The sequence below is a fragment of the Mesoplodon bidens genome (genome assembly GCF_964165515.1).
Source record: "Mesoplodon bidens genome assembly, chromosome: 2".
Classification (NCBI taxonomy): Eukaryota; Metazoa; Chordata; class Mammalia; order Artiodactyla; family Ziphiidae; genus Mesoplodon; species Mesoplodon bidens.
The window spans coordinates 17,729,173-17,751,323 of record NC_138177.1 but is presented as its reverse complement, the minus strand read 5'-3'; positions in this window follow the sequence as shown (position 1 = coordinate 17,751,323).

Here is a 22,151-nt window from a genome sequence, read left to right as displayed (position 1 = left end):
TTTAATTCTTTTTCAGATTTATTCAATAAAGAAGGTGAATGGGAAAAAAAAAAGTGGAAGAAAACTGCTACTGGGAAGTGTACAAAGCAGAGGTGGTGGGCCACGAAAATCCAGATGAGTAGCCAGAACTGTTACCACGTGGAGAAGGACAGGCAAAACTCCTTGGAGAAAAGTATTAACTGTTTTCCTGGAGCTGAAATTTGGCTGAGCAGAGAAAGTAAAGCATGTTTTTCAGAATTCACGATTGAGCTCCTCTTCCTGATAGGAGGGGTGTCACGTGACTTGTTCTGAGCAGTAGAATACAGCGGAGGCCATATGGTCCCAGGCTGTGCTTGAAGAGGTCTGGCAGCCTCTGTTTTCACTCAGGCAAGAGGTACTCCTCAGTTAGGTACAGTGCATTGTGCAGAAGGAAGCTGCAAACTTTAGAGAAAAGGAATTTTTAAGCAAAAACACCTTTGATTTTTTCCCTAGGGACATTGACTTAGCCGCCCCCCCCAAGCAACATATCCTCCTTGCTCACATGATAGGTCAACAATCACAATTTCATAATAACCATCGTTATGAAATTGTGATTGTTGACCTATCACACGAGCAAGGAGGGTATGTTGCTTGGTTCAAAAGTATAAACTGATTTCGGTTCTAATCAGAGCTGAAATTCAGCTAGTGTTATGCTTGTGGTGAAAATATAAAATATTTCATTGACTATTTGTATACAGCTCCTTCCTCTAGCTCTTTGAATGATCTCCAGGTCCCAGGATCCCTAGTTTGTCACTTCAGGGGAGACCACTAGCCAGCCTACTGCAACTCTCCTCTACCAGCCCCCTTTCCTGGCTCCCCAGTGCAGGAGACAGCACCTCTGGCTGCAGTATAGACACTCTGGTGGGTGAATCCCCAGTGGATATCTGGCCCCAATAAGCTTCAGCTACCTGGCTATTTGTGGGAATTGTAGTCTTCCAAGTGTACTGTGCTGGTTGGTTGTATGAGTGTGTCTACCTATGTCTGTCTGTCTATCTACCTATCATCTATCTATCTATCTGTCTGTCTATCTATGTATCTATCATCTCTATCTTGAGAGGAAGAGAAATGAAATTCATGTAACATAAAATTGACCATTTAAAGTGTGTAATTCAGTGGTATTTAGTATTTTCACTCACAATGTTGTGCAACGACCAGCTCTAGCTCCAAAACAATTTTTCACCCCAAAAGCAAACCCCTACCCCATAAGTAGCCTCTCCCATTCTTCTCTCTCCCCAGCCCCTGAAAATCACCAATCTACCTTCTGTCCCCATGGGACTTGCCTATTCCTGATATTTCACATAAGTAGAATATATAATGTTCGGCTCTTTGTGTCTGGCTTCTTTTACTTAGTATAATGGTTTTGACGTTTACTAGCAGGTGTTAGTACATGGTTCCTTTTTTTTGCTGAATACATCCAGCAACCATGTTGTCTGGTTTCCAATCCAGACCAAACAGTCTGGATTCCAACACACACTCCCTTATGTATCAGCTATGGGCCAAGGCAAGGTCTTCAATGTCTCTTTGATATTAGTTTCTTCATCTGTGAAATGGAGATAATACAAGTAGTCCCTACCTCATGGGGATATTTTAAATTAAATGTTACTATATAAACAGCATTAAGAAGAGTGCTGGACATGTATTTAGTACATGCATAATTTTTGCTTTTATTATTCATTCTTGTGAATAGGATGAAAGGGACAGAGTGGTCCTTTGGGGTCATCTAATCTCGTAACCAGGAGAGCAATCTGATTCTGAGTCTCTATCTCCTGACTAGTGCCCAAGAAAAGAGCATGTGTGTTTCCCACTGTATCCTTGCTCTTCTGACATTATGAATGAGATAAAATGGATCTTGACTCCTGGTATTCAATGAATAAGGTGCTACCCACAGAACACAAATGCAGCAAGATAAAATTTTAGTTGAAAATGTACAGGAATATACAAGGTAATTTCACAGTTAAACTGTCCTACAGTTCCTAGTAAACATTTTTGCCTCTCCCCTGCCCAAAGGCCAGAACAGTAATTGTCAATCACTACAAAAGTTATTTTTTTTTAAAGTTGTGTTTTGATTTTGAACAATTGAACCATTACTTTTATTTTAACTAGAATAAAAGGTGTAAAAGAGCACTGGACAGCCGATGATAAAAAATGGATTTTTTTCACTTTCTCTTTCCACACCTCAGTCCTACTCAGGCAAATACCCTCAACAGATTTGTTTCTCGTCTGCCTTTAACTCCATGTGTTTAAATAATTTGTAGGTACTGCTGTTTTTCTCTTGATAATTTTAGGTATGGATGTCGATCTCTGTCCTAACCCTGCTCAACAGTCTCTCTCAACCAAGTTATGCCAGGATTTATATCATATCAATAGTTAGAGTTACACCACAAATGACATGGCAAAGAGCAATGCACTGTCATCACTTCCTTGTGAGGTCGCGCCGGGTAAGAGCACTGACTCTGGAACCGGACTGCCTGAGTTATAATCCCAGCTCTGACATTTACCAGACAGCTAACGTTGGACAAATTACTCACTCTGTGCTACCTAGTATTATTTCCCAAACATCCCAACATCTCTGCCACAGGCCTATCAATAATCTATTCACTCAAACAGGTCAGTCCCATCTGTCTCCCACTTACCTCTTTCTTAGAGCCCCACTTCCTCTCATTCTTTTACAGGCATCTCATTTTCTAGAGCCACTCTGCAGTCATCATGGGACTTCCTGCAACCTCTTTCCTGTGTTGGGTAACAATTTCTGCATCTTCTTAGCAGAAGCTGCTATGAAAGAATATAAAGGGGACTTTAAAAAAATTTTTTCCTGCTTGACAAAATTTAAAACAGCAAATGTTTTATCTTTATGATTAATTGATAGTTTCGAAGGAAATAGAATTTTAAGTTGAAAATCACAGTCACTCAGAATTTTTCAGGCTTTGTTCCACTGTCTTCTAAGATCCAGTTGCTGTTAAGAAACTCAAAACCATTCCTGTATATTTGACTGGGTTCCCCTCCACCCCCGCCAGCTCCTTTGGAAGCTGCTGGGATTTTTCTTGATCTCACGTGTCCTCAGTTTTACCATGCCCTACTTGAGGCATGTGCCCTTTCAATAGGGAGACACATAAGTTTCAGTTCCAGAAACTTAAAAAATTACTTCTTTAATTATATCACCTCTTCATTTTCTCTCCTCTCTTTCTGGAATTCCTAGTTGTTAGCTGCTGAATTCTGGAGAATGATTCTTTAATTTCCCTTACCTTTTCCCTTCCATTTCCCTTTTCTTTGTTCTATTTTTGAGAGTCTCTTGACCTTATCTTACAACTTTCTATTTAAGTTTTTTAATTTCAGTTTTTTAAAAACTTTTAATGGATAGGAATTATTTCGTATTCTCTGATCCCTTTTCATAATGATCTGTATCTATATTATGGACTCATTGTTTTTGTGCATATTTTTGAGGACATACTTTAACTTTTTTAAGGTTTACTTCTTATTTCTACATTGACTCTGATCCATCTAGATCTTCTTTGTCTGTTTGTTTTTTTATTTGTTTTGTTGGTTTTGGTCTCCATGGTGCACATTTCCCTCAAATGTCTCTGACTCCTGTCTGTTCGTTTACATCTAAGACTGAGTTGCCAAAACTGCTGGAACTACCGTATGCGTGGGCAGGGGTGGTGACTGGCAGGGCCACTGTAGGGTCCTTGTGGGGGGAATGACCCACCCTTTCCATGGAGGAGCCTTAAATGTTTATCTAGAGACTTTTTTCCTGCAGCCGTTCAGAAAAAAAATCTAATTTCTTCCAGGGATGGAGCAAGAGGATAGGTGTGGACAGAGCAGCATAAGTTTGACCATGGCCCCCTGGAAGCAGGTAGAGAATGAGAAGCTGAGGGGAGAAGTTCCCCGCCCTCCATTTTTCCTGGTACTCCACATTAAGAACCTCTCCTCTTTTGTTTCTCCAGAGAATAAACTTCCTTTGGTTCCATCTGTCCATCCTTTGTGTGTGTGTGTGTGTGTGTGTGTGTGTGTTGGGGGGAGGGTGGTATTATTGAAGGTACATGGTTGTATGGAGTGCGGGCAGAGACTCGGACACTTGGATCCAACATCACCTGAATTCTACCTTCTGTTGAACCTACATCCTCCAAGTTCTGAGCTTCTCTGGGGTTCTGCAGGGTGAATTAGCTCAATTCTTGTCATTTCCCTGATAACAGATGCTTAGGTTTTATATTATCTCTCTGTTTTCACTATTGTTTTCCAGTTTTTTAAATTGCATCAAAATCTTTTATCCACTGTTGTCTTTTTTTCCAGCTCTCTATTTTTATGAGCTACTGATTACCTTTTCTTCTCTCTTTTATTATTTTTTTTTAACTGACACGGGACTGGGGGTTGTATGGCAAAGTGGGAGGAGGGCATAAGGTATTAAAAGCCTCGGTCTATAAGCTAGTTCATGCTGAAAGGAAAAGAAGCTGCGCATGCTTTTTGTATAACATCCTATGAGTCAAACTGCCAGCCCCATCCTGATCAAGGAGATCCCAGTGGAATGTCCTCTCAACCACCCTGGGTAGTTCCTTAATTAATAAAGCCTCATTCACTTCTTTACTATTTACCTTTTTTAACTGTTGGAGTTTCTTTGCACTGAGTCCTCAAAATGGTAGACAAGTGTTATCAAGTTGGTAAGAAATTGATGCATATGAGAATGGATTGTGTTCATCAATTAACTGTATTTTGATGCTATGGAAATCCATTTGTGTGCTTTTCTCAAATTAAACATATGCATTGTTCAGTAAAGTAGTAATAAGCAACTCATTAATGTGATTCCAATAACGGTGAAAAAATTAGTCATCTTTTGAGATGTGTATACACCTCAAAAAAATAGGCGAAGTTGTAGTTTGACAGGATGAATAAAGATAGAGCTTCAAATCCTGGAAAAACAGATATCCACTTGTCTCAGTGAATTGTCATAAGGATATTAGGAATAACAATATGATAATAGCATCTATCTTTTGAATGCCCAGTTGAAGTAGTTTGCTAAATTTTTAAGTATCCTTTTTGAAGCATCAGAAAGCTTTATGTAATAGTCATTATCTACACATTCACATATGGAAATGAGGCTCAGGGAAGTTATGAGGATTAGAGAAGATCCAGCGGGTTTGAACAACTGTCTGCACATCTCTGAAGCCCACAATATGGAATACCATACTGCAGTAGTGAAGGATGAAAATAGCATCCATTTATAAACTTTTTAAAACTTGTTGGTGACTCCCTTTGGGAATCATCTGTCTCAGCCGTTTTTATTCTATTCTGCCACCTCACCTCAGGGAAAGAAGTTAAGATGTTTGGTACAGTTGTAATCAGATTTTCAAATATCTTGAGCTCTCTTAAAAGTGCAAGCCTATCTGTAATTTCTTCTCTCTTATTTTTTTTTTTTTGCTTTATCTGATGTGATTTTTATAAATGTTTATGGAGATTTGGGAGTCTTTTCTGACATAACGATGAAAATTTGACTTAGAAAGTCTCCACTCAAAGGAAATATAAATTACACAGTGAAAAATTCTCTTGACTTGGTTTACTCTACACAGTTGGAAATACTGTTGATGATAGGATGGCTATGCCACAATTAAACATCCTATAAAGAAATTCAACTTGTCAAAACTGGCTTGTTAAATAAGCTTGGAATCATTACTTGAATAACAAACTAGATCTGAACTTGGATACCAAACTTTAGTTTTATGGGTCTTCCAATGACCTCATTGTTATTATAAATGAGTACATCAGGTTTCCTTATCCATTAGGAAAGCCCTACACTCTGTGTCAGATGACTCAGAAAACACACAAATGTCTCCCATGCTGAAAGATAAGCAGGTTCTGGGTTTTCTCCATTCAACACCACTTACAGCTATGTCAAAGCAACATCATCTCAAAGTCAACTCCTAACTGGGGGAGGAGTCTCAGTTCACCTGGACATCAGATCTGTTACTGCACAGTGAGCCTCCTTCCTTTCTTTTCAGGAAGATGCTATAGGTACAGGCATGTGGTCAGATAGGAGCATCAGCACCACCATTAAATCCTTTCTCCATCAGAGATCCCTGAACCACCCACCATCCTCTCCCTAATACAGTTGGAATATTGCCTAGATTCAAGGATGTCATCCCAATGGGCACTATCTCCCAGCTGCTGGGAGAGAAGGCAAAGATGCACAAGGCCCACCATTCTCTTTCCAAGGCTGTATTGAGAAAAGATAGTCAAGTGGGAGCATTCTTGAAATGGGATTCCTGGAAAGGCCCAATCAGCCATATTCCCCTTCAAGACTGTACCTCCTTTTTATGCCCTTGGCCAGGACTTCTCAATCTGGGGGTGATTGGAATATCACCCCTACCCCCCTTGGATATTTGCAATATCTGGAGACATTTTTGATAATCACATTGGAGCACACTACTGGCATATAGTAGGTAGAGGCCAGGGATGCTGCTAAACCTGCTACAAGGCACAGAAAGGCCTCCAACATCAATAATGCAGGGTTTGGAAAGCCTAGCCCCAGGCCAAGAGGCAAGTAGACAAAAGTGTATCATCCTTTCTTTCCCAATCCATAACTCACTTATTAAGTGTTTTTCAATTGGTGAAGATTCTGCTCAATATCAAGGGAGATAAAAAGGAGCTGGACTGAATTTAGAAAGCAAATAAATTTGGGTGGGTAAGAGCACTGACTCAGGTGCAAGCGTCCCTGAGTTAAAACCCCAGCTCTGTCACTTAGGAGCTGTGTGAACATCTTCCTTGAGCATGATTTTCTCATCTGTAAAATACCACAAGCAATAGTACATACGTTATAAGTTTGTTGTGATGATTAAATGAATTGTTACATATAAAAGTGCTTTGAACAGACCTGACACTTTTTCTTCCTCTCCCTTCTTACCACTTAAAATGACTAGGACACATTAGGAGTCCCTTGGACAAAAAGAGGCCAGTTCCCCTTCAAACAGGTGAGACCTGGCAGCAAGGTAGTTTATGCAAAAGAGCCTAGGGTTAGGCTCTGTTCTAGTTCTACTTTCTTAGCAGTCTTGGCAAAATGACTCACGCAACCCAGGCCTCTATTTCCTTATGTGCAAAAGGGGGGTGTTGGCACCTGTCAAATCATTAAGGTTGCTGGGAAGATAAAATGAGATAATAAATGTGAAAACAATTCGAAAAATTGTTATCACAGATTTAAACTTTGGGTGAATACTGTTTCATGCTATATATGTTGCATCTTTCTGCCTTCTCACATCTCCAAAACTTTTTTTTTTTCTTGAAAATAGTAGAACTGGAAGACTTTAACTTATTCAAAGTCCCTAAATTTGTTCCTGGATATAGGCCAGTGAATTGAGTTAATTTTCAAAGCTTTGCTAAAATATATTTTTTAAAAACATGATGATAACTTTCTGGTTTTAAAAGATGAGGTTAGATAAAATATGTCGATTACTGAAACCATTTTGTTAAATGCCTTCAAGTGCATAGTCATCTGAACATGAGTCATTTAGTGAGTAACAGTCAAGCAACTGAGGAATCACATCAGATACAGCAAGTGTATGAGGCTCTGTTCTTTTGTTTTGTAGTTTCTGAGCCTAAAATCCTGTGCTTCTCCTAAATCTCTTAGCTCTGACTGGAATTGCTGATCCTAGTGTGACATCCTGCCTTGAACTCACTGTGCTTCTCACCTAATTTCCTGTCTACCTCAGCTGTATGGAACAAAGCCCAAAGCCCAGGTTTAGACAAGTGGAATGATTTCTAAATCCACAGCTTCACTCTCCCTTTCTCCCTCCCTCCCAAAGCACATGCTGTTTTCTGTGATCTGTGATCAAGGGAACACTGCAGCTACACTCCATTTACAATACCAAAATGTACTGACCAAAATCAATGAATATTCTCAACAGTAGGTGAAAGGAGCTGTCAAAATGTATCATAATGGACACATGTCCACCTCATAAAGCTCTCAATAGAAATACCAGAGAAAAGGAGCTTGACCCCCTTGTAAAATTAATTGTTCCAATTGGGGATTACAGAGGATTAGGGGAAAGGAGGTCTTATGCTGTTCTGTGCTGTCACTGTTCTGCCAGGGTAGAAAGAGCCTCTGCCTCCAAACACCAATGCCCTTCTCAGATGTTAGATTTATTTTAACCAGACCTTTTATATGTACTACCCGAAGTCCTCCAATTTGCCTGGTTATCAGAGTTCATTTTCCCTGGAGAACTGGACAGGAACAAATATGATAGTCATTTCACAAGTCCACGGTGCGACTTGGTATTGATGGGATAAAAGCCATCCACCACCAACCCCCCCATCAGGACAACAACTGGGGTGCGACATCTCAGTTTCTCTACCTGAGCACCTGTAATTCTTCATAGTGAAGGCTGCTATGTCCTGGATATGTCCTCTGGGGCATTGCCTTCCATATTCCTCTCTGTCTTTACTTCTTTTGCAAACTGATCTGTCTAGGTGTTACGGAAACATGAGGCTGAACTGAATTTCCCATCCAATACGTAACATAATCCTCACTCAGAACAAAACCAGTCTTTATTCGTCATTTCCCTCCGAGACCTTGAAGACTGTATCAGTACATTTGTGCAAATATGGCAATTTACACATGGTCCCACCCCCTGGGGCAAGAAGCTATGCTGTGTGCAGTAAGTCCACAGCAACCTCTCAGCATTTTCATTATGATACTGGAAGGGTTTTTGCTAAATTTATCCTCTGGCTGACTCAATTCTATGTCTTAGACAATGGATGCTTTTATAAAGAAAATGTTCTTGGCATTTAAATCGTTTTTTTTTGAGTCCACCGCAAATGTAAAAATTGATTTCCTTCACTGCTTTTTCTTAATTCCAAATAATGCTGCGTGTACTGCTGCTGCCTCAAGAAGCAGGAAGAGCATAATTTACCAGATGTGAGGCTATTAGGCCTTCATTTCCTGAAGCAATGAATTAGCAACTCTTTTTCCCTGTCACAGAAAATTGTCACCAAAATAGCCGAAGGCACAATGGCAAGTCCAATTAATGTTTTGTTTCTTCAAGAGGGCCCAGCTGAAAGATGAATTGACTGAGTGAGAGGCAAATTAGGGAGGAAAATACTCAGCTCCAAAGGGGGGAGGGGGGCTGCAGTAAACATTATTTTATATATTCTATAACGTAAATGTTTCAAAAATTACATAAGGATTATTCTTTTCTACTAGTTAAGATGAAAGATCACAGGCGATATCTTTGATTTTGCTTGCTCCAATTCTCTGATGGAAAACACCCAATTTCACTTTTTAAAATGTAGCAGAAAGTAGCAGCTGAAAGATAAATGTCAAGTGTGCAAAATTCTGTTTTAGTTGGAGTAGTGTCTTGGGGGCAAAGAGTAAAGCTAGATTCTGGGATCCTGAGCCTTAAGATGAGTTTAGTATTTTTCATATCACTTTTAATTTACAATATATTCAATGCTATATTTTCAAATTATGTTGTATTTTATATTAATATTTTAATATTTATAATGGTTAATAACTTGAGAAGAAGCATATAATTTTATTTACCTATAGCTTACCTTAATAGGTAGTATATTCTTGACCTGCTCTATGGAAATATCTGTAAGATTTATGAAATATTAATAATTTGCTTTTAGAAGAAAATGTTCTCTGAAATTGACTTTGCTGCATTCATTTAATAATGGAAAATCTACTTAAATCTGATGAGAAGAATAGAGGTAAAAGTTAATACAATATAGTCCATGTTTCTGAATATGTAGAAAATTATAGATGCTTTTCCCTTGTTGGTGCACTTGTTTAATAATCATGTTGAAACCATATGAGATTACATTGGATACACATAAGAAGTGGAGGACACAGTCCTTGCCCTTGAGGAACATGGGACACAATGGGAGACTGAAAGGATGTCCCTGAAACATTTGGAGAATAATTACCCAGCAGCCGACAAGGAAAGCAGAGTCAGTGTGGTAGAGTTACAGACATTGGAGCCAAGGACATTTGAAATTAGGGAAAGCTTGCTGTGGGTAAGAGCAGTCAGGAAAGTCTGGCATTCTTTTTCCTAAGAAATTTTCCAAAGTAAGAAGAGAAGTGTGGGTGGAGTCAGGAAAGGGCATTGGGGTCCAAATAGAGAACATATGCTGAAAACCATTTTTGAAAATCCCAGTATTTTCCTTTAGATTTATGTAAGGGTTTTCATGAGACTGAAGGGGCAATAGGAATGATTTAGGAAAAATAACTTATTGATGGGACAATACTGAAGAAAGGAGAGTAACCCTGTGAAGAATGGTATATAAAACTCATAATAATGATTAAAATCATTTTTTAAAACCTGATATAAGAGGAGGGCATGTGAACTTTTAGAGAGTCCTTATGGATCATCTCACCTAATAATCTCAGGAAAATCCATCCCTTTGTCTGCCCTGGAAGACCATGTATCCTTGAAATGCAACATAGGAAATAGAACTCACCTCCTGAAAGATGCTGATTAATTCCACTTAGGTCCTAAAACATACAAAACTAAGTCTTTCGTGCTTCAAGTTTTCCTCAGGTAAATGGTGAGAACCACATTTTCTATTTTATAATTTCCAGGTCTTTTCGTGTACCCCACTCTCTGATGGATTAGTCAGGCTGCCGATCCCCTAGGTAACCTCTCTGCTTTCCTTCTGGCATCAGTTTGGGCATGCTGTTTTCAGTGTCTGATATCACTGACTCCACTATCCCACTTCATTGCATTTTCATTCGAAATCCTTCCATTTTCTAGATCTGGGTCAAATTCTATACCTACATTCCTCCCCATCTCTTTTCAGCTAGTCAGCCAGCAGTGCTTATAAAACACATTCAAAAAGCACAGAAAGGGAGTGTGGAGAATATACTGCTCTTGCTCACAGAGAAAGAACTCTGTTTTAGAATAAAGAACATACAAAGGGAAGAATACTTTGGAACACATGTTCAGTGGCACATCATGTGCCCAAAATAAGAGCATAAATACTAAAGGAATTAGGTTTGTTAGTTTAGAATTGAAAATGCCCACCTCCTGTCATTAGTAAGGTGAATCTTCCTAAGCTGTTGTCATCGGGTACCTAAGAAAAACACAAATAAATCAAAGTCAACCACTTTTATTTATTTATTTATTTATTTATTTATTCAGAGTTCAGGAGAAAAATGATATCACAACGTGGGTGCTGATTTGGAATGAAGTATATTGAAAAAGTCTTACATCAAAAAAGTGTATGTTGGCAGTTCTACATGACATCATACGATACAAGAAGGATTCTTCATACATACATTCTTGTATCCTTCATACAAGAAGGATTTTATGCTGATACAAACTACTACTTTATTTCAGTTGAATCAAATAAGTTAGGCCTCCTCTGATGGACTTTAACAAATGTTTACCTTTTCTAGGCAATTACTTAACCTTCCAATTATCCAGAAAGTGAGCTCATGTGGAGAGCAAAATATACTAAATAATCTGAACACATGGTATTAAAAATCAGAGAACTTTGCTCTTTGTTTGCTTGTTAATATTGAACAAGGAGGTACAGACTTGACCTTGAGCATTTTGTTAATTACAAAGCTTCTCTTTTTATTTGAAACCAGCTGTACACTTTGCTCTCATGTTCCATCCACTCATTTAGATGCAGGTTTTCAATTTCCAGGGTCATTAAACTCTAACAACATGGGGGAAAGTGTAGCTATACTCTTCTTACCTCTTTAGACCATCCAGAATTGATATTTTTCTATTATTGTCATCTGTGGGAGAATAGGATGCCTGTGGTTACCAAGGCATCCTTCCTAGGATTCTCGTACAGCTCTTGATAGAATTTTCACTCCTTAGAACATTGCTTAAATAAACAGCATTGTTGGTATTGATCATGTTTCTTGATCAAGATCAACTTGGATATAGCCTTTAACATTAATCCATTTTTCAAATATATCTAAGGATATATATAGAACCTTTACTCAAAGATAGGCATCAAAGTATTGGAATGAAAGGTGGGACTCCAAGTCTTCACTTGTATTTAGTGCAAAGTCTGGATAAACAGTTTCACAAAGTGAGATCCATCCCAGCCTCCTTGATCAATAATACATCTGCTAGGCATTTAAGCTCCTGACACTAGAGTTGTTCTATTTTTCTTTGGCTTTCAACGTTTTGACCATGTTGTATGTAGGTAAGGACCTTTTTATGTTTAACCTATTTGGGATTCATTGAACTTCTTAGATCAATTAATAAATATTTTTTCATAAAGTTTGGGGAATTTTCAGCCATTATTTTTTCAAGTATTTGTTCTGTCCCTTTTTCTCTTCTTCCACTGGGACTCCTCACTATCATATCAACATAGGTTGATATGATTGGTGGTGGCTCTCAGGTCTCTGAGGCATTGTTCAGCTTACCTTCAAATTTTTTTCTCTGTGTTCTTCAGACTGGATAAACTACTGGTTCATCTTCAAGTTCACTGATTCTTTTTTCATTCATCTGATATCTGCTGTGGAGCTCATCTATTGAATATTTCATGTTGGCTACTGTATTTTTCAACTCTAGAATTTTCATTTGGTATTTTTAAATAGATCTGACTTCTTTAGCAAAGGTCCCTATATATTGAGTCATTGTCAGCATATTCTCTCTCAGTTTCTTAATATGTTCATTGAACATATTAATAATTGACCCTTTGAAGTCTTTGTCTGCTAAGTCTAACTTATATAGGGCTTCTCAGAGTTTGTTTTCATTGACTGCTTTTATTCCACTCTGAGTATGGGTTATATTTTCTGCTTTTTGGCATGTCACATAATTTTTTAATTGAAAATTGGACATTTTAGGTAATATAACACAACTCTGGTTCTAATTTTTTTTTTTCTCCTGAGGTTTTTTTTTTCTTGCTGGGTTTTTAATTTTTACTTCCTTTTAAATTAAATTGAATTAAATTTTTCTTAACTAGCCTAGACTTAATCAGCAGAAACTATCATCCCTGTAGTGTGTGGTTGCTGTCTGTCTCTGCTCAGATTTTTTTTTCAATGTTTAATTCCATTTTCAGACTGGTTTCCTAGAGGTAATTCCTGTATCTGCACATCTTAGTGGTCAGTCAATAATTGTTCACAAATTGTGCCCAAACACCTCAAGTCTATAAGACTTCTACTCTCTGTTAGTAGATCTGTGTTTGGTTTGGGGAGTGCATTCCAAATACAGGCCGTTTTCAAGTCTGCCCCCATTCTTATTTTCTGCAGGGCATTCTGAGGTGTCCACTTCACAAGTACACGAGCTTCCAGCCTGGGATGTATGGAATGTTTATCAAGGTCTTCCATGGCTATCTCATTTCTGGGATCTCCCTGTCTAGTCCTCTGGTATTCCACTCACATCCCAACAAAGGCTTCAACCTCAGATTAGGAGAGCTGCAGGCTTTTCTCATTTGCTTCTGGTTATGGGTCTTCCTCCTTCCACTCTAAATAAAGTCAACACTTCCAACAGCAAAGCTGCTGGTTTTCACAGACTGCTTTGGTAGATTTCCAGATCACTAGAATGATTGTTTTTGTCAAATTTGTTTAGCTTTATAGTTGTTTTAGGGAGAGAGAGTTTGCTGATCTCTTCATTCCTCCACGCCTGAAGTTCAACCTCATTCTTGACACTAGAATCATGCTCTTTTTAAGAGATTTCAGAAGTTTAGCACTGGTTTACTTGTGGCCCTGGGCATCATTTCTTGGCAGGTGGCCACACATTACTACACTGGGACAAATGGTCTGATCAGGCCAGTGTGATCTTAATATGAGTATAGTAAGGGAAGAAAGGGACTAGCATTTCAGTTTTATAAACTGTTAAAGACAAACATTGGCTAATCAAATTCCATATTTCTAAATTACTTGTATGGTCTTTTAATTGACAATATTTTTCAAATGCTTTTTAATGCACAGTCAGAAAGTCAAAGAGAAAAAGACTATAATCTTTTAATCTCATGGAACTGGCTTCCTAGCTAGGAATATAGAAAATGCTTAAGGAGAAATGCCTCAGAAGAGAAATGCTTTAACAAGCATGAATCAGTGAACCCAAATTCAACCCCACTCATGCTGTGGGGATTAGCAGAGGTTAGTTCTCAAGAGAAAACTCTTCAAGGTCTCACTGTTTTTGGAAAAGTCAACAGAATCTTTATAAAATGTTATTTAAGGGATTCCCTGATGGTGCAGTGGTTGAGAGTCCGCCTGCCAATACAGGGGACATGGGTTCATGCCCCCATCCGGGAAGATCCCACATTCCGTGGAACGGCTGGGCCTGTGAGCCATGGCCGCTGAGCCTGTGCGTCCGGAGCCTGTGCTCCGCAACGGGAGAGACCACAACAGTGAGAGGCCCGCGTACCGCAAAAAAAAAAAAAAAAAAAAAAAGTTATTTAAAATTGCCTAATACATGAACAAAGTGTAGTCGCAAGTATACCGAGACAGGGTGAGCTTTTCTTTTTTGTTTGTTTTTCCTTATTGCACTCCTGCTCAGCACCTGTGGCTGAAAGAAGGGTAGGTTTTGGTTCTACGTTGCTGCTCCTCCATCTGGACTCAGCTGGTGACTTGAGGGAGGTCCAAATTTAGCCTTTGTGTTCCATTTTCCATCAGCAATATGCAAGCTTGAGACTTATAAGCTACTGGACTTAAACCCTCAACCAAGCATTATGAGATAGGTATCTAAGTTGTTTTTTTTAAAAGAATCATGTATACTTTTGCCACTTCAGGAAGATAATACTTTGGTACCTTTATGATTTTTAGTTGCACCTCTATTTTTCTTTATTCTTGAAAATAAAATGGCAAGAACACATTTAGAAAATGATGGCTTCTATATCAGAGAGATTTTCTGCTTCTTCATAGTATGATATATTTATAATTATGACTTGTGATATATTTATAATCAAGATCCCTTGTAAAAAGTAAAAATTCCATTTATCAGCTTAAATTCTTAGGAATAAAAAATTGAATGGGGAGGTAGGATGTATTCCAATCATCCCTTAGGCTGACATATTTATGAAACAAAATAATTATGCCATAAGGTTAGCGTAGCTTAGCATAGCATTGGCCTGGAGGTAAAGCACTAAGAAAAATCTTTTAAATGTGGCCCCTAAAATGTCCTTGTATTAAAGTATAGTTAAGATATTAATCAGATTTTTTGATTCCTGTCCATTTTTCCCTCCTGAATAAGAAAGCTGATGTGACTATCATTCTGTGACGTTGTGCCTTACCACACTATTTCCACTACCTGTGAAGTCTGAAAACTGAATCATCTGAAAAGAATTAGTCACCATGTTCAGATTTTTTTTTCTTTGACATGTCTTCGTTCTATGTTTTGCTATTCCTCCAAAGCATTTTCCCTTTCAATGGCGATAAGGTTAAAATATATACTATGTACGTAAAAGCAGCTACTTTGACTAATGTTTCGCCTCTAATCCCCAAAATCCCCGAGCAGCACCTTCTCCATCTCCCCCACCTTCAACCCCAAGAAACAAGAGAAATTTCTCACCTTCTACTGCTCTTGCCCTCCAATTTCTGATACTCTTTCTTCTCTGCCAATAATCTCCAGTCTTCCCATTAAGATAAACTTGTGCATACAACACATTTCCTTCCCTATAAAACTTTGGAAGAGACTGCCAGCCATAGCTTGTCACAGACACAGAACTGGTGACCATTTTGACTGATGACATCACCTACTGACAATCAGCCAAAGGAAAGGGGGTTTAACTGCAATGGAAGTAATTATGTTGGGAATAAACAGTTGCTTCACAAGCAGCTTGGACCACATACACTGCTACTGAGACCTATGAGCATAAATCCATAAAGCCCTCTGCACTTAGCATAGCACCTCACACAGGGTAGGCTGTGAATTTAATAAATCTTTAGCTAATGAATGGTTGAACAGAGTGGTTAGGTGACTAAAGAATAATGAAGCCTCACAGAGAACTACACTCAATATCTAGTAATAACTTATAAGCAAAAGAGTCTGAAAAGGAATATATACATATGTATATGTATATATACATACACACACACACATATAACTGAATCACTTGGTTGCATACCTGAAACTAACACAACATTGTAAATCAACTATACTTCAGTAAAAAAAAAGAAAAGAAAAGAAAAGAATAAAGAAAAGAGTAATGAAGCCTCCTTTCATGTGAAATTGTAACCGTTTTCCTGGAATAATGTAGAAAAACACCTGCCTTTTCAATGTAGTCTGGACTACAGAGCTTTCCAAATACTTTTCTGGCCTTTGCAAACAGAATTCTTTGTTTTTTATTTATCAATTTATATAACTTTTTTGTCCCAACCCTGACAACTGTTTCCCATTTCATTTAGAGTAAAAGCACTTAACGGTGACCTGTAAGACCCAACACAAGTTCACCTGGTCCTTCCCCTCCTTGGGTTCTGACTTCAAATTTTACTCCTCTCTCTTGCTCTCTCCCTCTACCCACACTGGCCTCCTTGGTATTTCTTGGATGCCCCTGGCACATACCTGCCCTAGGGCCTCTGCACTAGCTGTTCCATCTGCCTGGTTAATAGTCACAGAGATGCACATGGCTCATTCCTCATCTCCTTTAAATGTCGCCTTGACAGGGAAAACAACCCTGACCTACCCACCACTGATCCCCTTACACTTCGCTACTATTTTCCTTAGCCCTTACCATCTCGTCATATAACACGTAATTTGCTTATTTGTCATGTTTCTGTCATCTCCTGTGACCTCCCTCTACACCCACACTAGAATGGAAGCTTCATGAGAGCTGGAATTTTTGCAACTGCCATGCCTATAACAACGTCAAAGACATAGTAGATGCTTAATAAATATTTGTCAAATGAATGACTATTTATTAAGCGTTTTGGACCTGTTACTGTATTATGAGTTGGTAAACTATTGTGTTGTGTTTTAGTTATTCCTAACCTAGCTACATGTCAAAAATCACATGGAACCCTTGTTAAAATAGATTCCTGGGCCCCAGCACAAAATATTCTCTTTTAAATAATCCAGAATGGGATTCAGAAATATATATGGGGATCCCAGATGATTCTGATGGAGCTTAGGTTTCAGAGCCTCTGAATGGTTGAAAGAACATGAGTTTGGAGTCATATCCGTCTAGCTTCAAATCTCTTCTTTACAATTTATTAGCTGGCTGGGTGATCTCAGGCAAACGACTTGTTGAAGCTTATTCTCCAGGAGCCTGTTTCCTCGTCTGTAAAATGGGAGCAAATATTTAGTGAATGAATGATTGAATGAATGGATGAGATGCCCTCAGAAGGGTATTCTATAAATGGCATACCACAAGTAAAGGAGGTAGATTTTAACATGAGGCATTTAAGGGATTTTAATTTCCTAGTTGCCTCTAGGCATAGTTACATTTAACAAATAAACAGAGGCATATCTTGTCCACTTTTCAGCCTTCTTGGTTTGGCAAAGGCTGAACTTGCTGGGGCTTCATCCAAGCTTGAACTATTTAATTTCCGTACTTAAGAAGAAAAGGGTTGACTCAGGCTGGCAGGCTATTTTTTTTGTTGTTATTGACTTTGGCCAGAACTTCTATGTCATTAGCTCTTTGGAAAATGTCCTAAGTTTATGTGATGGGTACACTTTGATATCAATAAGAAAGTGGTTTGTTGCTGGGGTCTTAACGAAGGCTGTGTTTGAAACGATCCTGTGTTCTCTTGACTTAGATTGTGTCACCCCAGAAGATTCCTCTGAGTTTGGGAAATACAAAAAAAGAATTCATGCACTGGTTTAAGAAGAAATGCCAAGGTTTATGAATGCTCATAGGTAACTTCATAAAAAAATAGTTTTCTTGCAACTTTGAAGTTTATTTTCAAAGAAGAGTTGGGGTAGTATTTTTCCAGCATTAAGTAATTCATCCATAAATCTACTTTGATCCTTCTCTGACACAGCCAATAATAGAGACCATGTTCACACAATTATTTATCTTTTGCACACTTTTAATTTTATCCCAATACTTGCATATGCAGTTTATTTAACAATCAGGCACTGCTTTGCAAAAAATTATTTTTGTCATTTTACAAGAGACTATTGTATATCTATTTTACCATAACTTAACACATTGGTTTATGATTCATCTCTTCAAAAACTCCTTGATGTAGCAATAGGTATCATGTTCTTCATTTCAAGGCTTTCATGAGACCTGAATCACAGACTTCAACATAAGAAGAATGTAATAAGCCTCTACTGTTTGAGTGATTGGCTTGCTGTGTTTAATCCATGTAATCAGGAAAGGAATATGATCTAGAAAATCATAGAAAGTGTTATGTATATCCCACGGTCAAACCCATGCTATGTCAGCCTGCCAGGCATCCCTTTGCCTAATTTATTGCCATTAACACTCTTTATTTAAGAGCAAAACACATAAATTAGCAAAAGTGAATTGAAACTTTCAATATTAACCTTTAACACAAAGACAACCGGCTGATTAAGAAAAAATATTGTTTAATATGCCCACCCAAGCAAACAATAAATTATATATATATTTTTAAATGCTGTTGGCAAAGTAACGGGGCTAAGGCACTGAAATCATAATTGGCACTACTGTTTTGGCCCATGACCAGTTTTACTTCAGGGATTTATTTTCCAGTTTTTTTCCTCTGAGTTGTTGTAATCATTTGCTCTAGGAGAATCTAAATTGAATGGCATGAACAATAAACGTGCTCCCTTCTGGAGCTCACACAGGCATTGTAAGATGTAAAGGAAAACAGTGGGAGGCATTAAAGTGGTTCACACACTGACCTTTAAAAAACTGAATAGGAGAAAAGAACATCTAAAAGCCCGGGTTTGTTCAGGATCCCACCCACACTACTCCAGACTGTCTACACCCCAACCCAGTCAAACATTCATATCCAGTGTTACAAAGGAGACAGACCCAAAGACAATGGGGTCAGGCTGGAGCTATAGGTATAAAACCAACAGGTGAGGATGAATTCTACTTTGGAGAGTCTATGAAGAGATTTTGCCAAAGTTAGTAAGTATAGTTAATATTTGCCTTGGCAATGCAAATCTAAGTTAAATAAAAGGACTAACTAATCAAAAGTTTTTTCTAGCTGCTTTTACAGGACTTTCCAGGAAAAAATATATTTTCAACTGACCAGGAACGCTGTCAGATGTGCCTGGGGAAAAAAAAATGGTGATGTATCTAAATCTTTCTCTCTCCACCCAACTGGTGGTCTGAAAATGCAGTTTCTCTTTCTGACACCATTGCCAATAATAAATGTTCTGCTGTTAGAGCTGACCCTTTTGTCAATAACTGTGATGGCGACCTGGATATAGGCTGGGTTTTGAAAGATTCTGGCTCTGGAGATACATGCAGCAGTGATTAAAAAGAAAGAAAAATATGGAAGAAAACTCAATGAAACAAAGTAGCTGATATACATAAATGATCATTTTTACTTAAAAATTGGAATATGTGAAAACTAATGAATTTATTCACCCAACATAGGAGCACCTCAATACATAAGGCATATGCTAACAGCCATGAAAGGGGAAATTGACAGTAACACAAAAATAGTAGGGGACTTTTAACACCTCACTTTCACCAATGGACAGATCTTCCGAAATGAAAATAAGTAGGGAAACACAAGCTTTAAATGACACATTAAACAAGATGGACTTAATTGATATTTATAAGGCATTCCATCCAAAGACAACAGAATACACTTTCTTCTCAAGGATTCATGGAACATTCTCCAGGATAGATCATATCTTCAGTCACAAATCAAGCCTTGGTAAATTTAAGAGAATTGAATCGTGTCAAGTATCTTTTCTGACCACAACACTATAAGACTAGATATCAATTACAGGAAAAAAAAACTGTAAAAAATACAAACACTTGGAGGCTAAACAATACACTACTAAATAACCAAGAGATCGCTGAAGAAATCAAAGAGGAAATCAAAACATACCTAGAAACAAATGACAATGAAAACCTGATGACCCAAAACCTATGGGAGGTGGCAAAAGCAGTTCTAAGAGGGAAGTTTATAACAATACAATCCTACCTCAAGAAACAAGAAACATCTCTAATAAACCACCTAAACTTACACCTAAAGCAGTTAGAGAAAGAAGAACAAAATAACACCAAAGTTAACTGAAGGAAATAAATCATAAAGATCAGATCAGAAATAAATGAAAAAGAAATGAACAAGGCAATAACAAAGATCAATAAAACTAAAATCTGGTTCTTTGAGAAGATAAACAAAATTGATCAAACATTAACCAGACTCATCAAGAAAAAAACAGAGAAGACTCAAATCAATAGAATTAGAAATGAAAAAGGAGAGGTAAAAACTGACTGCAGAAATACAAAGGATCATGAGAGATTACTACAAGCATTTATATACCAATAAATTGGACAACTGGGAAGAAAGGGACAAATTATTAGAAAAGCACAACCTCTGAGACTGAAGCAGGAAGAAATAGAAACTATAAACAGACCAATCACAAGCACTGAAATTGAAACTGTGATTAAAGATCTTCCAACAAACAAAACCCCAGGAACAGATGGCTTCACAGGTGAGTTCTGTCAAACATTTAGAGAAAAGCTAACACCTATCACTCTCAAACTCTTCCACAATATAGCAGAGGGTGGAACACTCCCAAACTCATTGTACAAGGCCACCAGCACCCTGATACCAAAACAAGACAAAGATGTCACACAAAAAAGAAAACGACAGGCCAATATCACTGATGAACATAGATGCAAAATTCCTCAACAAAATACTAGCAAACAGAATCCAACAGCACATTAAAAGGATCATACACCATGATCAAGTGGGATTTATCCCAGGAATGCAAGGATCCTTCAATATGTGCAAATCAATCAATGTGATACACCATATTAACAAATTGAAGGAGAAAAAACATATGATAATCTCAATAGATGCAGAAAAAGCTTTTGACAAAATTCAACACTGATTTATAACATCTCTTCAGAAAGTAAGTATAGAGGAAACCTACCTCAATATAATAAAAGCCATATATCACAAACCCACAGACAACATCACTCTCAATGGTGAAAAACTGAAACCATTTCCTCTAAAATCAGGAACAAGACAAGGTTGCCCACTCTCATCACTATTATTCAACATAGTTTTGGAATTTTTAGCCACAGCAATCAGAGAAGAAAAAGAAATAAAAGGAATCCAAACCAGAAAAGAAGAAGTAAAACTGTCACTGTTTTCAGAAGACCTGATACTATACACAGAGACTCCTAAATATGCTACCAGAAAACTACTAGAGCTAATCAATGAATCTGGTAAAGTAGCAGCATACAAAATTAATGCAGAGAAATCTCTTGCATGCCTATACACTAATGATGAAAAATTCTGAAAGAGAAATTAAGGAAACACTTCCATTTACCACTGCAACAAAAAGAATAAAATACCTCGGAATAAACCTACCTAAGGATAAAAAAGACCTGTATGCAGAAAACTATAAGACCCTGATGAAAGAAATTAAAGATGATACAAACAGATGGAGAGGTATACCATGTTCTTGGATTGGAAGAATCAACATAGTGAAAATTACTATACTACCCAAAGCAATCTACAGATTCAGTGCAATACCTATCAAACTACCAATGACATTTTTCAAAGAACTAGAACAAAAAAATTGCACAATTTGTATGGAAACACAAAAGACCCCGAATAGCTAAAGCAATCTTGAGAAAGAAAAGAGGGGTTGGAGGAATCAGGCTCCAGACTTCAGACTATACTACAAAGCTACTCTAATCAAGACAGTATGGTGCTGGCACAAAAACAGAAATATAGATTAATGGAACAGGATAGAAAACCCAGAGATAAACCCAACCAACTATGAGATAAACCCATGCACCCACTTATGACAAAGGAGGCAAGGATATACAATGGAGAAAAGATGGTCTCTTCAGTAAGTGGTGCTGGAAAAACTGGACAGCTATATGTAAAAGAATGAAATTAGAACACTCCCTAACACCATACACAAAAATAAACTCAAAATGGATTAAAGACCTAAAAGTAAGGCCAGACATGTAAGACTCTTAAAGGACATAGGCAGAACACTCTGTGACATAAATCACAGCAAGATCCTTTTTGACCCACCTCCTAGAGTATCGGAAACAAACCCAAAAATAAACAAATGGGACCTAATGACACTTAAAAGCTTTTGCAC